The 25,230-nt window shown below is 44.1% G+C and overlaps 1 long non-coding RNA gene and 1 pseudogene across 1 annotated transcript in view; one reads left to right on the plus strand and one right to left on the minus strand.

The window, feature by feature from the left end:
- The first annotated feature begins 1,598 nt into the window (after positions 1-1,598).
- On the plus strand, positions 1,599-2,136 carry LOC141126441 (large ribosomal subunit protein eL15-like; annotated as a pseudogene).
- Positions 2,137-2,324: 188 nt separating this feature from the next.
- Positions 2,325-25,230, minus strand: part of LOC141126700 (uncharacterized) — a 107,076-nt gene continuing 84,170 nt past the window's right edge. Inside the window, exon 3 of the long non-coding RNA XR_012241438.1 lies at positions 2,325-3,644. This is a non-coding gene — a long non-coding RNA (uncharacterized lncRNA). The remainder of the gene's footprint in view (positions 3,645-25,230) is intronic.

A 25,230-nucleotide genomic window follows, 5' to 3' on the forward strand; every position in this document is an offset into this window, starting at 1 on the left:
AATCATAACACATACAGTACTGTAATCTTACAGATTACAGTACTGTATGAAATTATTTCACATCCCTTTTGTCCCCAGTGCTTTGGCCCATGCCCTGCATGCAGTTTTATGTGATATATACTGTTCTTTCTGCCTGAAAACTGGAGATTGTCCATAGCAACCAAAAAGTGTCCCTTTACGTCAAAAGTGGCTTTAGACCAGCTAGAAAACAGCGATAGTAAATTAGAACACTTGCAGAATTGATCGATAGTGAATCGTGGGGAAATATATTTTATTACAATTTATTTTTATTTTTTTTAATTATTTATTTTTATTTATTATATTATAATTTATGTTTTTGTGTTTCAAACTTTATCATACCCTGGATATCTGTCACGTACCTGGTAGGTGGAGCCCGGAATGCAGAGAACAGCCTCTCGTATGCCTCCGACTTAAGAACCCCTGAAGGTGTGAACAGGGACTCGAAAGTACAGAGGGGCACAAGTGCCTGACTGGAACACTGAAGTAGAAGGCAGGATCCTGTAGTCAGCAGGGAGGTGCACCGTAGTCCTGTAGCAGGTTACAGAAAGCAGGGTGGTGCACTGTAGTACTGTAGCAGGGTGCAGGTAACAGGGAGGTGCACTGTAGTCCCGTAGCCGGATGAAGACAGCAGGGAGGTGCACTGTAGTCCTGTAGCAGGTTGCAGACAGCAGGGAGGTGCACTGTAGTCCTGTAGCAGGATGCGGATAGCAGGGAGGTGCACTGTAGTCCTGTAGCCGGTTGCAGACAGCAGGGAGGTGCACTGTAGTACTGTAGCAGGATGTGGATAGCAGGGAGGTGCACTGTAGTCCTGTAGCAGGTTGCAGACAGCAGGGAGGTGCACTGTAGTACTCTAGCAGGATGCAGATAGCAGGGAGGTGCACTGTAGTCCTGTAGCAGGTTGCAGACAGCAGGGAGGTGCAGACAAGCCGGGTCAAGGTACTGGCGGGCAGATCAGGTACAGAAGGGCAAACCAAGAGAATAGTCAGAGTTCAAGCCAAGATCGGGGCGGGCAGCAAGCAGGTAAGTCAGGAACAAGCCAAGTAAGTACTGGATACAGGAAAACTGGTAACAAGGTAGCAGGGGTCTCAGGAAACGCTGTAGACCGGACAGCAAGGCAGCATTGGAACAGTCTTCTTTAAATAGCCTATCTTTGGCGCCAAGTGGCGCTATCGCGCATGCGCGTACGCCCGTTAGCGCTATTGGCGCTATTGCGCGTGCGCGAGCGCCGGATGGCGCTTCTATGCACAGGCATTCGTTTAACCCTCAATCTGCTGGGATAACTGCAAGAGGGCTTTTCCTGACAATATCTACTAGACTCTTGTTTGGACAGATTTAAGTGTGTTATTGTTAAGAATTACAGACCTACAATATAAAACGCCAAATTTCCATGCAAAATAATTGTACTGCTTTCAGCACCTAAAATCCGAAATAATCATACCGCCAGGGAGGTTAAAATGAAGTCAACTTATCACTTAAAATGTGAACTTGGAAGTGCCCTGTGCCCCCTGCTCATCATAAGGCATTCTGGGTAATGTGCTCCTTCCTTTCTGGCTGACGAGCTATCAGCATAAGCCAGCATGGGTGCCTACAAGTACATGTAAGTGCTATCGAGGAAGAAGCAATCAGCTGTGATGCAATTTCTTCTGCGTGTCCGCTGCTGCAGTATCGCCAACTGTCTTCTCTCCATCGCGCACCACGTCCTACTCTCCCAGACAAAGCTCGTAGACTAGGCTACAAGGCCAAGCAAGTGTATGTCATCTACCATGTCAGAGTTTGCTGTGGTGGATGTAAGTACACCGTGCCCAAGGATCTAACCTATGGTAGACCTGTGCACCATGGTGTTAACCAGATCAAGTTTGCTCGCAGCCTGTAGTCTGTTGCTGAGGAAGGTGCTGGCCGTCACTCTGAAGGACTGAGAGTCCTTAAATCCTACTGAGTTGGTGAAGACTCAACTTATAAGTTCTTTGAGATCATCCTAATTGACACTTTCCACAAGGCCATCAGATGCAATCCAGGCACCCTTGGCAAAAGTCACAAGTTCCATCTTACTATTGGTGGCTTTGTTGTGCTGCCTGGAGAAGACGCATCACTCTTCAGCTCCACTGTTACCACTAACTGGGATCATGCTTGTAAATTTGACATTAAAATAAAGTTGTTTTTGGACAAAACTAAAAGTGAACTTACTAAATACATGCTTCCATCAACTTTAATATTAAAAACTATTTTTAAGGCACCAGCAAAATGTATTTATTAATATAGCGGGACACATCTACATACAATATAATTAAAGTGACCCCAACACTAAAATAATGATATTACAATCAGCCTATTAAAGAACATGTTTAATATTTATCTTCTGGGAAGGTGGTGAGTGAAATCTGTGATGGGTGATGGGTATCTCGGGTATCTGACACTTTAAGATGTTTTGGATACTTTGTCCCCCTCTGGTCACTGTGGTTTCTCCTCACTAAGTGACTACATTGTTCTGTAGTGGTGGAATGGCTGGTGGACAGAACCACTACACCCAGCAAGGAACAAGGTTTCCAACAAACCCAAAGTGTCTGATACCAGCGGTGTCCAGAGCAAAAATTAAACTCACCATCCTCCGGAGAGGTAAGTATTAAATATTTATATATAACAGTGTTCATTCTCAATAAATTAGCAAAATACTAAGATTAACAAAAATAGAGATAATTCTCTAACCACTTGTAACCCAGTGTTGTTCCATACATATTAGTGGATAAATGTTTTTGTATTCAGGTCAGGTCTGAACAAAATTATGTAACATTTTGGGAAAAATATACAGCCAAGAAGTCCAGAACTTGAGGCTATTAAAGCAAAAACCTCCACAGCCACCATGTATTTCCCTCTGGTACTCAGATAGGCCGGGATCATGGCAATCCAGACACTGCAGAACAACAGCATGCTGAAGGCGATGTACTTGGCCTCGTTAAAACTGTCCGGTAATGTCCTGGCTAAGAAAGCGATAACGAAACTCACAGCTGCCAGAAGGCCCATATATCCCAGGACAGAGTAGAAGCCGAGAACTGAACCCTCATTACACTGAATGATGACCTTCCCCTGATAAGTGTGAATGTCCTGATCCTGGAAGGGAGGAGAAATAGACAACCAAGTGACACAGATTAAGACTTGCACCAGTGAAAAGACACAAATGATAAAAGTGGGTAGTTTGGCTCCCATCCATTTCCACCAGGGGCTCCCAGGTTTGGTGGCTTTAAAAGCAATACACACCATGATACTTTTGGCAAGAAGAGAAGAGACGGCAACTGAGAAGATGACACCAAAAGAGGTGACACGGAGTATGCAGGTCACATCTACTGGATGGCCGAGGAACAAGAAGACACAGAGGAAGCTCAGCATGATGGAGACCAGGAGAAGATAGCTCAGGTTCCGGTTATTAGCTTTAACAATGGGGGTGTCCTGGTAATGTATAAATATCACCAATATTAAACCAGTCAGAAGACAACAGAGGATGGAGACAGCCGAAAATACTACAACAATGGTATCAGTGTAGGAGAGGAAATCAACCAATTTTGGAACACACCGATCCTTCTTCTCATTTGGCCATTCTTCATTAGGACATTTCATGCAGTTTTCACTGTCTGCAAGAAGAACAATACAAACACAATGAGCACAGATAGCAATGGGATTTCCATCAGAGCATTGTGGGAGAGATAAACAAAATATCTATCTATCTATCTATCTATCTATCTATCTATCTATCTATCTATCTATCTATCTATCTATCTATCTATCTATCTATTGAATTCCTATAGGTAGAGACTGCCTTTCGGCAAGTGGAATGCATGCAATGGGGTGTATTTACTAAAACTGGTGCACTCAGAATCTGGTACAGCTGTACATGGTAGCCAATCAACTTCTAACTTCAGCGTTGACAATAAAACCTGGAAGCTGATTGGTTTCTATGCAGAGCTGCACCACATTTTGCACTCTCCAGCTTTAGTAAAAAAAAACCCCAATGTGTTTAGGGCAGAAAAATGATGATAATGGGGAGTTTCATTTTCAATTTCTGAAAACCCTGAAAAACCCTAAAAATTAACTTCTCTTATTTGCATCCACAGAGTGATTGGTCTCTGTGTTGTGGAGAACAAGATAGGAGGATGGTTTGAGTAGTTTTTTTTAAACAGAAATTATTTTTATTGAAGTACCAACAGAATCAACAGAAAAGAGAAAACCATAGGTACGTAGTACAAGCGTTTAAGGCAACAGACATAAGTTGTATACTGACATAGGGATGAAAATCCCAAACATAGTTGCTAGAATTGAGTGACATCTATGAGGAAAAAGGGGGAGGAAGGGCAGAAGAAGGGGAGAGTAAGGAGAAAGGGGTAAGGATGGGAGGAAAGAGAGGAAGGGCTTAGGAAAGGGAGAGGTAGTAAGAAAGGAACAGAAGGGGGGAGGTAAGGGGAGGGAACCAAAGAGGGGAACCAACACAACAATTATCAAATACCCAATTTCGGGAACAAGTGTTTAACATTAGCAGCTTGAACAGGCTAGAGCCATTAGTCCACCCCTGTACCCCACAAATCTATCCAGGCAGACCAAATTTGATCAAACTTCCTAGGGCACTTTCAGTTAAGGAAGGTAAGCTTCTACTGATTCACAGTAGAGCACCAGGAAGTGGCCGTGGAAGGCTGAGAAGACTTCCAGCATAGGAGTATCTCCCTGCATGCATAAAATGAAGTATAGCAAACAAAAAGTTTCAGATATCTACTCATATGAGAGTCGTCAAAAACATTTAACAAGAAAACTTTAGGGTCCAATCCGAGAGTCAAACCACACACCGAGTTAACATCAGACACCACCTGCGTCCCGAACAACTGTAAGGATGCACGAGACCATACCATAGGAAGAAACGAGGCTTCCGAGGCCTGAAACTGTGGGCAAGCTGACGAAACAGATGGATAAATGGTTGCTAGGCGCTAGGGGTATAATAAACCCTATGCAGGAGCTTGAGTTGGATAAATCTATCTCTGGCTAAGAACATAGTGGTGATATACAGTACCTGACCACGAGAATGGGTTTCCAGCGCGATCCCATCGCGCTGGTTCTCGGTGACAGGGTATTGTTCTCCCAACCTAAGGACAACCCTGCTGTGACTTTGGAGATCATATGCAACACTTAGTAATCTGGTCTTTAGGGGTCCTAAGGCCCATCCCAAGATTACGATCTTAATGCTTAATGTGCACCACTGTGAAGGTCTGGCATAGAGCATGGGCCACATATCATAGCCCAGAGACATTCATCCCTCTTATCCCTCTGTGGGGTAACCCATCCCTCCCGCACATGCGCAAAATTCCGGATCCTAATGTATGGACCTCTAGGGGTGTAGTGGGTGTTCAACATATAGTATAGTAGGGTCATCTGAGGACATTCCCTGAACTTAAGCTTACCACTTACCTAACTGGATGTTCTTTTAGGTACCTGCAGCTTATGCATGACTCTAGAGTGTGACACTATAGAAAGGATGTTGACCTCTAGTGTGATGGATAAATCTCTTTCCGCTCTCTAACTACGCTTGTCTTTGGCTTATGCAGCCAAAGAGTTGATTATATTTCAGATGGCATGCTGATATCCCTACTTTGGAGGAGGATGAATCGGAGGATTGCTTGGGATCTTACAGTACAGTAGGTGACCGCGATATTGTGTCAATCTCACCGCTGTTATCGGCGAGATTTGACACCTGCGAGCCCCGTTGCGGGAGCCAGCGCCGAACTGGCTCGCTCATTGGGAAAGGAAAACTGTTTTTTTCCTTTCGCGATGAGCGACAGGCAGTGCTGACAGCTGTCTGGTATGAATCATGAGGGGGAACGCCGCAACAAATTTTAAATAAAAAAAACGGCGTGGGTTCCCCCCCAGGGGCATACCAGGCCCTTAGGTCTGGTATGGATTTTAAGGGGAACCCCCTACGCTGAAAAATCGTCATGGTGTCCCCCCCAAAATCCATACCAGACCTTTATCCGAGCACGCTTTGCTGTGACACTCATATAATTAACAGGTGCTGTCCATTTCTTCTGATCATCCTTGAGATGGTTCTACACCCTTATTTGAGTCCAGCTGTGTTTGATTATACTGATTGGACTTCATTAAGAAAGCCACACACCTGTCTATATAAGACCTTACAGCTCACAGTGCATGTCAGAGCAAATGAGAATCATGAGGTCAAAGGAACTGCCTGAAGAGCTCAGAGACAGAATTGTGGCAAGGCACAGATCTGGCCAAGATTACAAAAAATTTCTGCTGCACTTAAGGTTCCTAAGATCACAGTGGCCTCCACAATCCTTAAAAGGAAAACGTTTGGGATGACCAGAACCCTTCCTAGAGCTGGCCGTCCGGCCAAACTGAACTATCGGGGGAGAAGAGCCTTGGTGAGAGAGGTAAAGAAGAACCCAAAGATCACTGTGGCTGAGCTCCAGAGATGCATTTGGGAGATGGGAGAAAATTTTAGAAAGTCAACCATCACTGCAGCCCTCCACCAGTCGGGGCTTTATGGCAGAGTGGCCCGATGGAAGCCTCTCCTCAGTGCAAGACACATGAAAGCCCGCATGAAGTTTGCTAAAAAATACCTGAAGGACTCCAAGATGGTGAGAAATAAGATTCTCTGGTCTGATGAGACCAAGATAGAACTTTTCAGCTTTAATTCTAAGCTGTATGTGTGGAGAAAACCAGGCACTGCTCATCACCTGTCCAATACAGTCCCAACAGTGAAGCATGGTGGTGGCAGCATCATGCTGTGGGGTGTTTTTAAGCTGCAGGGACAGGACGACTGGTTGCAATCGAGGGAAAGATGAATGCGGCCAAGTACAGGGATATCCTGGATGAAAACCTTCTCCAGAGAGTTCAGGACCTCAGACTGGGCCGAAGGTTTATCTTCCAACAAGACAATGACCCTAAGCACACAGCTAAAATAACGAAGGAGTGGCTTCACAACAACTCCGTGACTGTTCTTGAATCGCCCACCCAGAGCCCTGACCTAAACCCAATTGAGCATCTCTGGAGAGACCTAAAAATGGCCGTCCACCAACCTTTACCATCCAAACTGACAGAACTGGAGAGGATCTGCAAGGAGGAATGGCAGAGGATCCCCAAATCCAGGTGTGAAAAACTTGTTACATCTTTCCCAAAAAGACTCATCAAAAGGGGCTTCTACTAAATACTGAGCAAAGGGTCTGAATACTTAGCACCATGTGATATTTAAGTTTTTCTTTTTTAATAAATCTGCAAAAATGTCAACAATTCTGTGTTTTTCTGTCAATATGGGGTGCTGTGTGTACATTAATGAGGAAAAAAATGAACTTAAATGATTTTAGCAAATGGCTGCAATATAACAAAGAGTGAAAAATTTAAGGGGGTCTGAATACTTTCCATCCCCACTGTATGTATAGTGTATACTACATAAGAAATTGCGGTGTATTGCTTTGTACAGAGGTAATGAATTTAATGTACTACAAAAAAAAAAAAGAAATGTTGGCGTGCGCTGCTAAAGTGTTTAGGTTTGGCTCAACCCTCGTCCCATTGGATGTACAGACAGTCCCCGGGTTACAAACAAGGAGGTTCTGTATGTTTGCTCTTAAGTTGAGTTTATATGTAAGTTAGATCAGGTCCATTTTCAGTGCTGTTGTTTCCCTTTATAATTATATCCCATGTCACATATGTCAGAGATTTACAGCCTCCTTTACCTTCTATGACAACTTTATTCAATAAGACATATATACCCAAAATCAAAAATGAATATCCTATAAGAAACATTCCACGTGCAGAAATTTACAGCAATTAACAACCTTCACCGACTCCAAGAATGACCCCATTCATGAACAGGTACATTAGCTGGTATATCTTACAGTAAGGATAAAAATCCCTATAAATCCTAATTATGAACCTCCTCATCATATGATAGAAACAGAAAACAATCAAATAATCTCTTTTGCCCCGTACACACGGTCGGATTTTCCGATGGAAAATGTCCGATTGGAGCGTGTTGTCGGAAATTCCGACCATGTGTAGGCTCCATCAGACATTTTCCATCGGATTTTCTGACACACAAAGTTTGAGAGCAGGCTATAAAATTTTCCGACAACAAAATCCGATCGCGTCAATTCCGACCGTGTGTGGCCTGTTCCGACGCACAAAGTGCTCAGAATGCTCAGAAGAAATTCCGAGACGGAACAGCTCGGTCTGGTAAACTTAGCGTTCGCAATGGATACAGCACTTTCGTCACAGTGCAATGTAAAAAATGGTTTAATACACCGCACTCTCTTCTTCTTTATAATGTGAGAAGAATGAAGTAGTTTTGCTGCTCATATTCACACACACTTCTCACAAACTTATTTCTTTACTATTTATCGGGATTCTCTTAATATATTTTGATTTGTCACATCTGACAAAAATATTTTTGTGTTGTTTTTTTTTTTAAAGGCAGATTTATTTTTTATTTTAGGTTTGTATTTTTTCAAAGGCTGATCTTTGTTTTGTTTTATTTTATTTTTAGTTTTACTCCAGAATATTTTTGTGTGTGTTTTGTGTGTCAAGTTACCACAACACCATTATTATCTTGTATTATTTAATCTCAAGGAGATTGTTTGGTGTTGGTGTCCCTTGTTAATTTCACATTGTATTTTTGAAATGTACCTGAATCCTCACCAACAAACTGTCCTTTTTGAAGGAAAACACACATAGGAGAGTATAATTGAAACAAAAATTCCTTTATTAAGGGATCAGAACCAAACACAGAGGGAGGCAACGCTGGAGAAACAGCAGAAATTGGCGAAGCCTTGGACCCCCAGGGCAGACATCAATTATTTAACATCAAAATTGGTGGCCTGAGGAGTCCATATGTAAGGGAGTGCAGTCTGGTCCAGAAGTCCCAGAGATTGGGAAAGCAGCAGATGACATCTGTGTCCCCAGGCTGTGGTACTACAACAGGCTGCATCTTTTGGCCAACCAGACTGAACCCAGGGCCATCACTTTCTGGTCTTCCTTCCACGCTTCTTTCCTGGCTGTGGCTCTGCTGTTGGAGATGTGGCAGGAGGAGGACTAGTAGGAACTGGAGGAGAAGGAGGAGGAGAAGGAGGACCTGGAGGAGGAGGAGGACCATGTGTGAGGTCACAAAGGTGGGTATCAGATGTTATTTGGGCCCTCAACCCCTTATTGAGAGCCTCCAAAATTAAGGACTCACACATGAGTTGTTGGCCCTCCTCCATCCACTGCATTTTACGGGCAATTATGCCAGCAAAGTCCTCCTCCACGGTGTGTGGTGCTCCCAGGGCCTCTGTAGCCTTACAAAAGAAGCCTATGGCAGCCTCCTCTAGGGCACTCCTCCTCCTGTCACTTTCTCTTTGCAGGTGTAGGGGAGGGACCTGCATATCAGGCAGCCTGCTCGGCCCGGCCACCTCCTGGCTGAGACTTCTCTGTGTATGAAAAAGGGACATGTTTGTAATGTTTTGCATCATCAATCAAAATCATAAATTAGTACTCCAAACTAACATCTAGTTAACATCATTGATTGGACAACCTGAAATATTTAGAGGAATGCTATACCTGGCTCAATCTGGGCTCCTCCACATGTTGTTGCCTAGAAGGCCCAGGTTTGGCGTCAGAAGCCTCAGCTGGGGGGAAGGAAGCGTGGAAGGAAGAGTGGAGAGTGCTAGCCTGGGTTCAGTCTGACCTGCCAGAAAATGCAGCCTGTCATAGTACCACATCCTGGGGACATAGATGTCATCTGCAGCAATGCGAATGTTGTCCCCGCACTAGAGTGAATCTGTCCAGGTATGAACTGAATGTTGGTCTCCAGGAACAAAGAGCCCCAGGTGCTGGTTAATGCTAGTAAAGGCTGTGTGCAATTGGGACAATCCGGACAGCTGCACTCCAGGAAATTATAATCCAAACTTCTTTATTTTAAAATCAGGAACATGTCATACAGTACATCAAAGGCAGAGTGTACAGACAGACAGCTTGCGTGTTTCGCACTATGTCAAGTGCTTACTCATAGCTCATCTGCAGCTCCGGATCTCTGAGAATCCTGGAATTTCTGGCGTTCCCTTACATATGTGCTCCTCAGGCCACCAATTAGGATCTTCAAATATGTGATGTCTGCCGTGGGGATCACCTGCTTCACAATTTCCAACAATCGATCCAGCGCTGCCTTCCTCTTTGTTTGGTTCCTATAATGTGGGTGGTTGATCTCCCACAGACAAGGCAGCTCCCTGAACATGTCAATGAATATTGCCATGAAGTCAGTATCGTTCAAGATATCCATTTTAAGTGCAAGACACAACACAAGACAAACCCTAATGTCAGCCAAAACTCTCCTAATCTTGTTACAATATAGGCCTCAATCTAGAAGCAGTATAGGCTCAAGTTTGTCTCTTACCTTCGTTATTACGATCAGCGCCTCCAATGCTCTTTCCTCCGCTCACAGATCATACGTAATACGCACGCGTGTTATGCTTTATACACACTGCGCATGCGTGTAACTCCGCCCGCCCCTGACGTTCTTTCTAGTCTATTCCCCGCCCCTTTTCATTCTGCACAGTGGGGGAAGAGCACATGGCAGATAGACAGCAGGTGCGTGCTAATTACAGGAACGAGGAGGAGGAGGAGGAAAGCCCGGATCCGGACACGTCCCGATCCAGAAGGAGATTTAAGGCCTCAAATATGTCCTTTGGGGAGATGTTGGAGATGGTGGACATCCTGAAGAAGGCCGACTATGACAGGAAGTATGGACCTTACCCCAACCCCAATGTCAGAAAGGCCAAGATCATGGCGAAAGTGGTCAAAAGTCTGCACCGGAATTTCGGGGTACGACGATCGAAAGATCAGCTCAGGAAGCGGTGGTAGGACCTCAAATTATGAGAACATGAGCAGTACAGAAAGATCCGGAGAGTGCTGCAAAAAAGTAAGTAGTTGTGCTTTGTTCCTATTCTTTATGTTTATTACGTTCGTGCTGCTCCATGTGCTTGTTTTAAAATGACAACTTTCATGTTCATGGGCACATTATCCGTTCGTAGCAAACGTTTTTCTTTCGGCCTAAAAAACTGTTTTGGCCATATGCATTTGGCCACATTTTTTACGCCCTACTTGTATGAAACTAATTGGGTTGTGTAAATGGGTTTGTTACTAGAATGAAATGCAAACTGGATTCTGTGTAAGGAGAGGACACTGAGCAGCGGTTTTCACATCTGGACACTGGAGCACTAGTGTGGGACACAAGAACACCATTTTTATTAGGGGGCCACACAGGTGCTCCAGTGTATACTATAGGGGGGTCTCCATCTTTGAAGCTTGTACCATACAGGTAAAGTATTGCAGCTTGACAAAGGACACTGAAAATGCTACATTTTGGAACTCTACCAAAATAGACAATTGTACCCCACTTCCAAGCAATGTTTCATATTTATAGTTATGCCATCAAATATCTGTGTGCTAAGTATAGCATTTTTGTTTTACTAAGGGGAGAAAAGACTCGGAGGACACCCCTCATCCGAGGAGACCAGAGCCCCCCCACCTCTGGAAGAAGGGGAGATCCCCCCAACCCAAGAAGAGCAGGAGGAGGAAGACGTGGTGGAAATTTTCACCACAACAGGTGAGTGTCTGCGACCACAGGCTCAGGTACGAGATGGATGCCGGCATATTTTTTATACCTGTTTTTGTTTGTTTTCTCTCTTTTTAGGTGATCATGATGTTGTGGATCCTGATCCTTTCACATCAGAAAGTGCCCAGATCCTGATCGGGGAGATCATGGGGTGTAATTTAGAATTGGAAAACCTCAAGAAAAACATCAATGATGTTATTCAAAAAAATAAAAACATCATTGATGTTTTGGGGAGAGTTTAAAACCCCTCCAAATCCCTTTGTTTTTTTGTGTGCTACAATGTTCTAAACGTTTTAGCGATTTTTCTAAAAGCTAAATTTGGAGGATGCACACAGTGTGTCAACATGTGCTATCTGCCATCACGGGAGTTCAATGGACGCGTTTTGGGGGTGCAACCCCTTCCTCAATAATAAAGTAGCTGAGAGGAAGGGGTTTCTCCCACAAAACACGTCCCTTGATCCGCCGTGATGGCAGCTAGCACATGTTGACATTCGTAAATTTGTGTGCATCTTCCAAATTTGGCTTTTCCTGGGGTGACTTCACCCCATCTGAACGCAATATCAAACACAGTTCCTAAATACTCATGTCTGATATTGCCTTCAAGTTCTACCTAATGTGAACTTTGTAAGTTCAAGATTTGTGTCTTTCTTGTTGGTTTTACACACGCCTGTTTTATCTTAAATTGACATTTCTATTTTTGAAAATGCCACCCAAAAGATTGTTATACAACAAACATGTTGGTTTGTTTTAAAAACCTTTTCTAAATGCACATGTGATTGTGCTTGTATTAAAATGATTGTTAATCAAGAATGTGTGGATTATTGTCTCAACGCTACAACACTTTTGTGGTGATGTAATTGCAGCTTTCAGGGAAAATGGGGGTTATGTGCAGTTTCAAGTGCACTTGTAGTGCAAAGTGTCTTTGCCTTTAGTAAATAACACCCAACAGTGCTTTGTATAAGGTTACACAATCACGCCATTTGCTGGACTCTCCACATTTCTGTCAGGGTCAGCTAAAACAAACACAAGCAGTAAATGTCACCAAAGATTTTGTTTTTTTTGGATTTTATTTGATCAAGGCTTCACAAATAGTCTGGCATATTGATGGCCCTCCTACCCGCAAAGAACTCAAGGTATCGTAACCGGACATCACGGGCACTCAGGGAGGGCAAGCCAGGACGGCCACTTTCAAGCGCCGTCAGGGTTGTTTCATGTATAATTCCAGCCTCAGGCCCAACTGACCCAGCATAGTTGGCAGAATGTTGGCATAAAAAGTTATGTAGAACACAGCACGCCAGGATTATATGATTAAGTTTATACTCCGCCATATGGATGGGTGTCAGAAATAGGCGGAACCGGCTGGCCATGATTCCAAACGTGTTCTCCAACTCTCTTCTGGCTCTGGCCAGCCGGTAATTAAAAACCCTCTGTTCCGGGGTGAGAGTCCTCATTGGGAATGGCCGCATAAGATGGTCCCCCAGCGCAAAGGCTTCATCCACAATGAAGACAAATGGGAGTCCTTCCACATTCTCTTCTGGAGGTGACAAGTCCAAGCTGCCATTCTGGAGACGCCTGTAAAACTCCGTCTGGGCAATGACTCCACCATCGGACATCCGGCCATTCTTCCCCCCGTCCACATACAAGAAGTCGTAATTAGCCGACACCACCGCCAACATCATAATACTATTGAACCCTTTGTAATTATAATAGTACGACCCTGAGTTGGGTGGTGGGATGATGTGGACGTGTTTCCCATCAATTGCACCTCCGCAGTTAGGAAAGTCCCACCGCTGGGCAAAGTGGGAGGCCACAGTCTGCCATTCTGTGGCGTGGAAGGAAACTGTTGAGGAAAACCAAAAAAAATTAGTATTTTGGCACATAAACATGGAAAGCAGATTAGACACAAGCATTCTTGGCCAACATCCAGATAAAACATTTATTAAGGGGAATTTTACAACACCAAAGTATAAGGTACACCTATCATATTTCCCCTCCCCCCCTCTCATGGGCCATTTCTAACATTATGGGGGGGGGGATTTGGACAGGTAACCCTCTTCACTTCATTGAGAGATGAATGCCTAAATAATGGGTATTACTTTGAACAGCCCCTTCTTAGTTACACTATTGGCAGCCCACTGGACAGGTAAGAAGTGTCATAATACAAAGATATAAATACACACTGTACACATTTGAGCACATTTGGACATTCTGCTATTACCTATCAAGATAATAATAGTATACAAAAACTTTAAACAGTAACATTTGCAAGTATACAGGCAGGCCCTTGCACTACATGCTTTGGGGAATTCATCCATAAATCTCACCACAAAAGAGGTGGGTATAGTGTGTATGGGTTTGGCCAAGTCAGCATATAGAGGATTGAGGATAGATAGATAATTGGTATCAGCTGACTTAGCAGTTGGGGGAGGGAGGGTTAATAAAAATGATTTGGGGACACTACAAAAAAATGCCTCTGGCACTTTGCCTAAATTTAAAGCACAAATCACATTTCTAAACATTTTAGGGGGTGTTTGGGGTAAAGCACTACTATGGAGCTGATGAAATACATTGTTAAGTGACAACATGAGGTGAATATAGGGGCAGGAGAGCATGCTGGGGAGGTAAGTGAAGGCAAATATGTATGAAGGACTAAAAAAATAATTACATAAAAATCCAGCATGCATGAGAACAAAGGGGACAGTCACAGCATATTATAATCATGGTAATTAGGGAATGAGGAAAGCAATACAATATATTAGCAAACATTAAATACAATAAAATGTGATATTAAAGGATAAAAATCTTACCTTCATATACTCCTTCTGCAGGACCTGGATGATGGCAGAACAGGTCTCCGGGATAATGACCCCCAGGGCCTGGGGGGAGATGCCTGTCGAGAACTTGAGGTCCTGCAAGCTTCTCCCTGTCGCCAAGTACCGCAGGGTAGCGACCAGCCTCTGCTCCGGAGTGATGGCTTGCCTCATGCAGGTATCCTGCCTGCTAATATAGGGGGTCAGCGAAGCCAGCAAACGGTGAAATACGGGGTCCGTCATCCTGAGAAAGTTCCTGAAATCATCAGGATTATTCTCACGGATCTCACGGAGCAAAGGCATATGAGAGAACTGGTCACGCTAAAGCAACCAATTCTTGGTCCATGAACTCCTCCCCACCCTGTTCATGGACTGGACTTGTGTCAAGGTCAGGACCCCAACACCAAGCCCCCGCACAGCACGGACTCTACGAGGAGTACGCATACGCAACATGGCTAGAAAACGGTCAGCTGCTCAGACCGAAGTAACAGAACGCACTGAAGAACAGCAAGGCCTGTGAAGAGCGACCTGAAAAACAGTAACGAACGAACAAGAACACAATGACTAAGTCACGTGGAACTTGCTTGCACGCACTGAAGAGCAGATACAAACCCACAAGCACAAACTGAACGGCAGAAAAAGATCTGAAAACCACGAGTCTGAAAAAGCGCGAATCGTCTCTCACCAAACTTTTACTAACACGAGATTAGCAAAAGGAGCCCAAAGGGTGCCACGCTTGGTTCTGAACTGGCCTTTTCTAGTCTCGTTGTACATGGTGTACGTGACCGCGTGGTTGGCGATCGGAAATTCCGACAACTTTGTGCGACCGTGTGTACGCAAAACAAGTTTGAGCCAACATCTGTCGGAAAAAATCCTAGGATTTTGTTGTCGGAATGTCCGATCAATGTCCGACCGTGTGTACGGGGCATTACTTTGCCTCTTTTGCAGAAGATGGGATCAGTGATATTCATTAATATTCCGGGCACAAAGTCTTGGCCTTTAATACAGGAAATTGTCATAGTGAGAAAACTTGAGTTGTTCAATTCCATCCAGCTTTGTAAAGAAAGTTCAGTTGGAATTTCTTGCCTCTCATTAAAGTAGATCTCGCCATCGTCTTGGTCGGTGTGATGAACGTTTCTCACATATTTGTGCAGCTGTTAATGGAAGCCAGAAGTACACACATTACCAATCTACAGTTATAAGAGTTCTGGAATTAACCACCTCAATACAGGGCACTTTACCCCCCTTCCTGCCCAGGCCAATTTTCAGCTTTCAGCGCTGTTCAATGTTGGGCCTCTGTATGTGGCCAGGCTCTGTAAAAGTCCCACACATGTGGTATCGCCATACTCAGGAGGAGTAGCACAATGTATTTTGGGGTGTCATTTTTGCTATTTATTTGCTATGTGTTGGAAATATCTTATAAATGGACAACTTTGTGTAAAAAAAGCGTTTTCATTTTTTTTCAACATTTTCCAAAAACTGCTGGAAAAAAAATAACCATTCAAAAGACTCATTATGCCTCACAGATTATTTGTTGGGGTGTTTGCTTTCCAAAATGGGGTCATTTTGTGGGCAATTCCATTGTACTGGTGCTCCAGGGCCTTCAAAAGTGTAATAGGTGGTTGAGAAATGAGATGTGCAATTTATGCTCGTAGATCGCCTGATGGTGCTACTTGGATGTTGGGCCTTTGTATGTGGCTAGGCTGTGTAAAAGTCCCACACATGTGGTATCCCCATACTCAGGAGGAGTAGCAGAATGTATTTTGGGGTGTATGTTTGTGGTATGCATATGCTCTGTGGGAGAAATAACCAGTTAATATGACAATTTTGTAAAAAAAAATCTTCATTTTGCAAAGAATTGTGGGAAAAAATTACAATTTCAAAAACTCACCATGCTACTTACTTAAAGCGGGATTCCGGCCAGGATAATTTTTTTTTTAATTCAGCAGCTACAAACACTGTAGCTGCTGACTTTAAATAAGTAGACTTACCTGTCCTGGGTACCTGCGATGTCGGCCGCCCGAGGCCGACCCGTCCCTCGGGTCCCCGCACCGCCATCCTAAGTAAGGGAAACAGGCAATGGAGCCTTGCGGCTTCACTGCCAGTTTCTTACTGCGCGAGCGCGAGCGGCGCGGCGCTCTGTGAATGGCCCCGTGGTTTTCTGGGAACACACACAGTTCCCAGAAGGCAACGGGGCCGCTCACCGAGGAGCAGAAGATGCCGCGGAATAGGAAGAGGCAGATTAGGAAGACTGCCTAGCAACAAGGGTTCAGGTAAGTTTAAAAAAAAAAAAATTGAAATTATTTTAAGATTTTTCATGCAATTTTTTATTTTAGGGTGGCCTTCCACTTTAATACCTTGGAATGTCTACTTTCTAAAAAGGGGTCATTTGGGGGGTATTTTTACTTTTCTGACGTGTTAGTACCTCAAGAAATGAGATTCACCTGATGTACTGAAGGCCTGATCAGATGTTTTCAATTTTCAGTGATTAGTACCATAGTTTGTAGACTCTATAACTTTCACAAAGACCAAATAATATATACTAATTTGGGTTATTTTTACCAAAGATATATAGCAGTATAAATTTTGGCCAAAATTTATGAAGAAAAATTAATAATTTGCTAAATTTTATGACAAAAAGAAAAGATAAAAGGCAATTTTTCACAAAATATACAGTCTTTTTTTATTTATAGCACAAAAAATAAAAAACCCATTAGTGATTAAATACCACCAAAAGAAAGCTCTATTTGTGTGAAAAAAGGACGCAAATTTCATTTGGGTACAGTGTTGCATGACTGAGTAATTGTCATTCAAAGTGTGAGAGCACCGAAAGCTGAAAATTGGTCTGGGCAGGGAGGGGGTTTAAGTATTTATTATAATTATTATTATTAATATTTTATTAAACAATACATTTTATCTTTAATTATAAATTACATTTACTTAATATTTTACATGCTAATAACACATTTCATTATTTTGTATACTAATAATTTCCAGTAAAAGTAACGACTAAACTTTATAACTTTTTTTTCTCTCGGCATTGCTGATACTGGAAAGCGGTTCTTTAGTAAATGATTATTAGACATCTTCTTCAGGGAAGAGTCGGAGTTTGTTCTATTGGATGAAAGTTTCTGTACAATCTCTCAGGAGATGGAATCTGAATTTATTATTCTTCATCTGATCACTGAAGTCAGTTTAGAGACACATTTAGAAGTTTGTATTTCTTGTGTCTTATACAGGAATATCTTTATTCTCCGTGTTGTGTTGGATTCCCCTGATAGGTGATATTCCGGAGGCTGGTTACCATATGCTGGTGAGATTTCTAACATTGCAGAGAATAGTAAATCCGGAGACATCGTTCTCCATTATTAGAGTGATTGTAAACCTTCTGTGTGCCGTTCTCCCAGGACTACCGACACCTGAGCTGAGCGCCCCCTAGAGACCCCACAAGACCGGCACATGATTACAGTGGTGGGACCGCTCCATTCACAATACAACAAAAGAAAAACTAAGTCACCAAAGAACAACAAACCTGAAAGTTTCTGCTGGATTCCCCCAGGAAACAGACGCTGAATTTACTGATCACCATCTGCTTTCCAATACAAACTGTCATCATACAAGTCTTACTATGTCTCCTTCACTTTACCTACTCATTGACCCATCTAGTTTATGTGAATAATAATAAAATACAAATTAAAAAAATACAATGATAATATTAAATAAATAATACATTAAATTGGAAAAAATGAACAACAATATTAGTATTATTTTCATTATTTTTTTTATTAATTTAATTGATAAATTGTACAGTGATGTGTACATTGCGGCTCTAGTTTGCTATTAGGTTTGAACTTCAAATAATTGATGCTTTTGGACATTTTTCCCCTACAAAATGCAGAATATAATGCAAATCAACATTTTACTTAAAAAAAATAAAGAAATAAAAGAATGTGACTGGCTTTCTGTGTAGTAAATAGTGAAAATCCTGTACACTATGCTGTTGTAGAAAAAAAAGCATGAGTGTTGGGTGAATGGTTCGGCCTGAGAGTTTGGGCCGGACACTGGGGTTGATTTACTAAAGGCAACTAGACTGTGCACTTTGCAAACTCTGCAGGTTCAATTGCTCCAGAGCTTTGTAAATGAGGTAAAGCTTCACTTTGCAAAGAACACCCAATCACATGCAAAGGAAAATAAAAAAACAGCATGTTTGCTTGCATGTGATTGGAGGACGGAAGTCAGCAGAGCTCCTGCTCATTTACTAAGCTCTGGAGCAACTACTCCCTTAGAGTGCAACTGCAACTTTGCAAAGTGCATAGTCAGTTTGTCTTTAGTAAATCAACCCCATTGGCTGTTTGCTCTGTTCAGAGAACACCCGAATTTGCTGGGTGCTCGTCGGGCGTTCAACCCCCCCCCCCCGCTGAATGCCCTGTAATGCATTGCATTTCACAGTGTATTCTGCACCCTGATTGGGCAAAGCTTTGCCCAATCAGGGTGCAGTGAATAGCTGGTTGGTAGCCTCCCTGGCGGTATTCCTGAGTGTGTCTCGTGGTTAAATTTCAGCACCATTAGCGGTAACCCCGAGCGACACTCGGGATTACATCTCAGGATCCTGGTGCGGTGTACTTACCTTGTCCTCGGGATCCTGCGATGTCCCCCCGCGGTGTCTGCGGGCTCCGTCCTCTGCCCAAATCCTCTCCGTGCCGGGCTCCGTTCCCTGCCAGCATCGCGACGCATGGGGGCGGAGCCTGGCGGCAAATTAAAAAAAATGTCAAAATCATAACACATAGAGTTCTGTAATCTTACAGATTACAGTATTGTATGAAATCATTTCACCTCCCTTTTGTCCCCAGTGCTTTGGCCCCAGTGCCCTGCATGCAGTTTTATGTTATATATACTGTTCTTTCTGGCTGGAAACTGGAGATTGTCCATAGCAACCAAAAAGTGTCCCTTTACGTCAAAAGTGGCTTTAGACCAGCTAGAAAACAGCGATAGTAAATTAGAACACTTGCAGAATTGAGCGACAGTGAATCATGTGGAAATTTATTTTATTATTATTATTATATATTTTTTTATTATTTATATTTATTTATTATATTATAATTTATAATTTTGAGTTTCAAACTTCATCATACCTGGGATGTCTACTAGACTCTTGGTGAACAGATATAAGTGTGTTATTGCTAAGAATTACAGGCCTACAATATAAAACGCCAAATTTCTATGCAAAATAATTGTGCCGCTTTGAGATGCAAAAATCTGAAATAATCATACCGCCAGGGAGGTTAAGGAGTGGGGCCGGGAAGTGTGTCCTTCCCTGCTGACAGCTGAATTTAAAAAAAAACATTGCTGGGTGTATGTGTGACTGTGTGTATGTATACAGTGTGTGTGTGTGTGTGTATGTATACTGTATGTATACTGTGTGTGTGTACTGTATGTGTACTGTGTGTGTGTATACTGTATATATACTGTATGTATACTGTGTGTGTGTGTATGTGTATATAATGAAAGTATACTGTGTGTGTGTGTGTACTGTATGTATACTGTGTGTGTGTGTGTATATATATACTGAATGTATACTGTGTGTGTGTACTGTATGTGTACTGAGTTTGTGTATGTGTGTATATACTGTATGTATATTGTGTGTGTATATACTGTATGTATATTGTGAGTGTGTGTACAGTATATACTGTATGTATACTGTGTGTGTGTGTATATATACTGTATGTATACTGTGTGTGTGTACTTTATGTGTACTATGTGTGTATACCGTGTGTGTGTATATACTGTGTGTATACTGTGTATACTGCATGTATAGTGTGTAGGGATGAGCCAAACACCCCCCCGTTTGGTTCGCAGCAGAACCTGCGAACGGACTGAAAATTTGCGCAAACTTTAGAACCCCATTGAAGTCTATGGGACTCGAACGTTCGGAATCAAAAGTGCTCATTTTAAAGGCTAATTTGCATTTTATTGTCCTAAAAAGGGTTTGGGGACCCGGGTACTGCCCCAGGGGACATGTATCAATGCAAAAAAAACTTTTAAAAACGGCCATTTTTTCGGGAGCAGTGATTTTAATGATGCTTAAAGTGAAAAAAAAAGTGGAATATTCCTTTAACCACTTGAGGTCCGGGCCATAGCCGAATGACGGCTACAGCGTGGACCTCAATCTCCGGGAGGACGTCATATGACGTCCTCCCCTATGCACACATACCCTGCAGGGCGCGCGGTGTGCACGCTGTGATCACTGAGTCACGGAGACTCGGATGATCACAGATCCGAGTAAGGGGCCGGTCCCGGCCCCTTACCATGTGATCAGCTGTCAGCCAATGACAGCTGGTCACATGATGTAAACAAAAGCTCGGGGATCGGTTTTCGTTTTCTCCTCATGCTGACAGCGTGAGGAGGAAAAAAAAAGCCGATCACCGGCTTATGTCAAAGGGACATTGGTCCCGAAGAGGAAGGAGGCACAGATGCCTCATCTGTGCCTCCAAGTGCCATCTGCTAGTGCCAACAGTGCCCACAAGTGCCACCTATTAAAGCCCACAAGTGCCACCTATCAATGCCCACAAGTGCCACCTATCAATGCCCACAAGTGCCACCTATTAGTGCCACCTAGCAGTGCTGCCATCAATCAGTGCCCAATCAGTGCCCAACACTGCCACCCATCAGTGCCCATAACCGCCACCCATCAGTGCCCATCACTGCCACCTATCGGTGCCCATCAGTGCCGCCTCATCAGCGTACATCAAAGAAAGAAAAAAATTAACTGTTTGCAAAAATTGATAACAAAATATAAAAAAATATATAATTTTTTTTTAAAAATTCTGTCTTTTTCAATTTTTTTTAACAAAAAATAAAAACCGTAGAGGTGATCAAATACCATCAAAAGAAAGCTCTATTTGTGGGAAAAAATGATAAAAATTTCATTTGGGTACCGTGTTGTATGACCGCGCAATTGTCATTCAAAGTGCGACAGCGCTGAAAGCTGAAAATTGGTCTGGACAGGAGGGGGGTTTAAGTGCCCAGTAAGCAAGTGGTTAAATATCGTACCTGAGGGGTGTCTATAGTATGCCTGTAAAGTGGCGTGCTTAGAACAGTCCCTGCACAAAATGACATTTTTAAAGGAATAAAAGTCATTTAAAAGTGCTTGCGGCTGTAATGTAATGTCGGGTCATGGCAATATGAATGAAAATCAGTGAGACAAACGGCATGGGTACCCCCCAGTCCATTACCAGGCCCTTTGGGTTTTGTATGGATATTAAGGGGAACCCCGCACCCAAATTAAAAAAAGGAAAGGCGTGGGGCCCCCAGGCCCTATATACTCTGAATAACAGTATGCAGGCGGTGCAAACAAGACAGGGACTGTAGGTTTGTTGTTAAGTAGAATCTGTTTGTAATTTTGAACTGGTACATTTTTAACGTGTAGCTCCAGCCAAAAAATCTGTTTTTAAGCTTTTTGGAAAACATAGGGAAGGGTTATCACCCCTGTGACATTTATTTTGCTGTCTGTGCTCCTCTTCAGAAGATTTCACCTCACTTTCTGTCCCAATGACAAATGTTTTTTGACAATTTGGGGTTTTTAGTGAAACAAGGATTGGTGATAAAGCATCAGTGGAAAGGAGAAATGTTTTTCCCATATTAACTCTTATAGGAGAGAATTTCCCTTCCTAGGGGTAGATTTCATCCCACTTCCTGTTGTCTCCTTCCGTTTGCAAATAAGAGTCGTTTGTAAGTTGGATGTTTGAAAGTAGGGGCCTGCCCTATATACTCTGCAGAAATTGCGGCCTTAGATAGGTGTTGCCACAACCACCAAATTAGTTGGTGTTGCCACAACACTGTAAGTTCTCACAGTTACTCTTGGTGGGCGCAGAAACGGGCCCTGCTGTGAAATATTAGATCAAGAATTGTAATTACATGTCCCTGTTAAACAGGGGCAGAAAAATTGGGCCTTAGGCACTGGTGCTGTTGCCACAACACTGCAACCCCTTACAGATACTCTAGTTGAGCGCAGCAACGAACCCTCCTTGCAAAATATTGCATCAAAAATTGTAATTGCATGCCCCTGTTAAACAGGGGCTGAAAAATTGGGCCTTAGCCACTGGTGGCAGCGCCAATAACCAAAAATATTCTTACAAGCTATCAGCATGATCATTGAGGAGGAAGAGGATAGTCACTCAGCATAACAGGATAGTCACTCAGCATCAGCATAGGCAGTCTTAAAGGGATCTGACATTTCCAAAAAAATAATTTGGTTACATCAGCATCAGGTGCTTGGTAGCTGGTGGGGATCCAAGACTGATTCATTTTTATGAAGGTCAGTCGATCGACTGAGTCGGTGGACAGGCGCACCCTGTGATCGGTTACAAAGCCTCCAGCAGCACTGAATGTGCGTTCCGAAAGAACGCTGGATGCAGGACAGGCCAGTAGCTCAATTGCATACTGTGCAAGCTCTGGCCAGTGATCCATCCTCAAGACCCAGTAACCCAGAGGATTTTCAGTGGGAAAGGTGTTCAAGTCAGATCTTGCCCCTAGGTATTCCTGCACCATGTAAAACAGACGCTGGTGATGGTTGCTGGAACCGATCATACCTTGGGGCTGCGGACTAAAAAATTGTCTGAACGCATCGGTCAGACGGCCACCTTCTCCACCGCTCCTTCTTTGACTGACCGAAGCCTCAGCAACACGTTGTCCAGGAACAGGAGTTTGTAACCTCCCAGTCTTTGGGAACCCGTTGCACAGACCTTTCTGCAAGGTCTCCCGAAGATTTTTCATCCTCTGCTCCCTCTGCTATGGCAAGATAAGATCTGCAACGTTATCCTTGTAACGTGGATCAAGGAGGGTTCCCAGCCAGTATTGATCCCTCTCCTTGATACCACGAATACAAGGATCCTTCTGCAGGCTTTGCAGGATCAGGGAGGCCATGCAGCGTAGGTTTGCTGAGGCATTCGTTCCGGAGTCCTCTGGGTCACTAAGGACGTCACCTCCTCCCAGCCACGTTCAAGTCCATGGGTTTCTTGGAACTGTAAATGATCCCTTAAAGACTGCTGCTGATGCTGAGTGCCAGGCTCCACCTCCATACTGACACAATCTTCCTCCTCCTCCTCCTCGTCCTCTTCCTGTGTGATCGGCGGGCACGCAGAAACACTGTCTGGAGAAAGGGGGCCTTGAGAGCTAAGGAAGTCCTCCTCTTCCTGCCTCTGTTCTGCCTCAAGTGCCCTGTCCATTATTCCACGCAGCGTGTGCTCCAACAGGTGGACAAGGGGGACAGTGTCACTGATGCATGCACTGTCACTGCTCACCATCCTTGTGGCCTCCTCAAATGGTGACAGGACAGTGCATGCATCCCAGATCATGGCCCACTGGCGTGGGGAAAAAAAAGCAAGCTCCCCTGACCTTGTCCTGGTGCCATAGTCACACAGGTACTCATTGATGGCCCTCTGCTGCATGTGCAGCCGCTGCAGCATGGCCAATGTTGAGTTCCACCTGGTGGGCATGTCACAGATTAGGCGGTTCTTGGGCAGGTTAAATTCCTTTTGGAGGTCAGACAGCCGAGCACTGGCATTATATGACCTGCGGAAATGCACACAGACTTTCCTGGCCTGCCTCAGGACATCCTGTAAGCCCAGGTACCTGTCCAAGAACCGCTGCACCACAAAGTTAAGGACGTGAGCCAAACTGGGCACATGGGTCAGTTGTCCCTGTCGGAGGGCGAAGAGGAGGTTGGTGCCATTGTCGCAAACCACCATACCTGCCTTAAGCTGGCATGGCGTCAACCACTTCTGAACCTGCCCCTGCAGAGCTGACAGAATATCTGCCCCAGTGTGGCTTCTGTCCCCCAAGCACACCAGCTCAAGCACTGCATGGCATCTTTTGGCCTTCGTGCTTGCGTAGCCCCTTGAATGCCTACGGAGCACCGCTGGTTCCAAAGACAAATCAGCACAGGAAGAGACCATGGAGGAAGAAGAAGAGGAGGGGATGGAGGAGAGGGGTGTGGCAGAATCACCACTAGTAGTATTTTGGAGGCGTGGTGGCAGAATAACCTCCAACACTACTGCACCCTGTCCTGCATCCTTCCCAGCTGCCAGAAGAGTCACCCAGTGCGCGGTGAAAGATAGGTAATGTCCCTGTCCATGCCTGCTGGACCATGAGTCAGCGGTAATATGCACCTTACCGCTGACTGCCATGTCCAGCGAGGCCAAGACATTGCCTTCCACATGCCGGTAGAGAGCCGGAATCGCCTTCCGTGAGAAAAAGTGGCGTTTGGGAACCTGCCACTGAGGAACCGCACATTCCACAAACTCACGGAAGGGGGCAGAGTCTACCAACTGAAAAGGCACATTGTCGCAAACATTGTCACATTGTCACAAACCACCATACCTGCCTTAAGCTGGCATGGCGTCAACCACTTCTGAACCTGCCCCTGCAGAGCTGACAGAATCTCTGCCCCAGTGTGGCTCCTGTCCCCCAAGCACACCAGCTCAAGCACCGCATGGCATCTTTTGGCCTGCGTGCTTGTGTAGCCCCTTGAATGCCTACGGAGCACCGCTGGTTCCGAAGACAAATCAGCACAGGAAGAGACCATGGAGGTAGAAGAAGAGGAGGGGGTGGAAGATAGAGGTGTGGCAGAATCACCACTAGTAGTATTTTGGAGGCGTGGTGGCGGAACAACCTCCAACACTACTGCACCCTGTCCTGCATCCTTCCCAGCTGCCAGAAGAGTCACCCAGTGCACGGTGAAAGATAGGTAACGTCCCTGTCCATGCCTGC

This window comes from Aquarana catesbeiana, linkage group LG02, assembly GCF_042186555.1.
Source record: "Aquarana catesbeiana isolate 2022-GZ linkage group LG02, ASM4218655v1, whole genome shotgun sequence".
NCBI classification, from domain to species: Eukaryota; Metazoa; Chordata; class Amphibia; order Anura; family Ranidae; genus Aquarana; species Aquarana catesbeiana.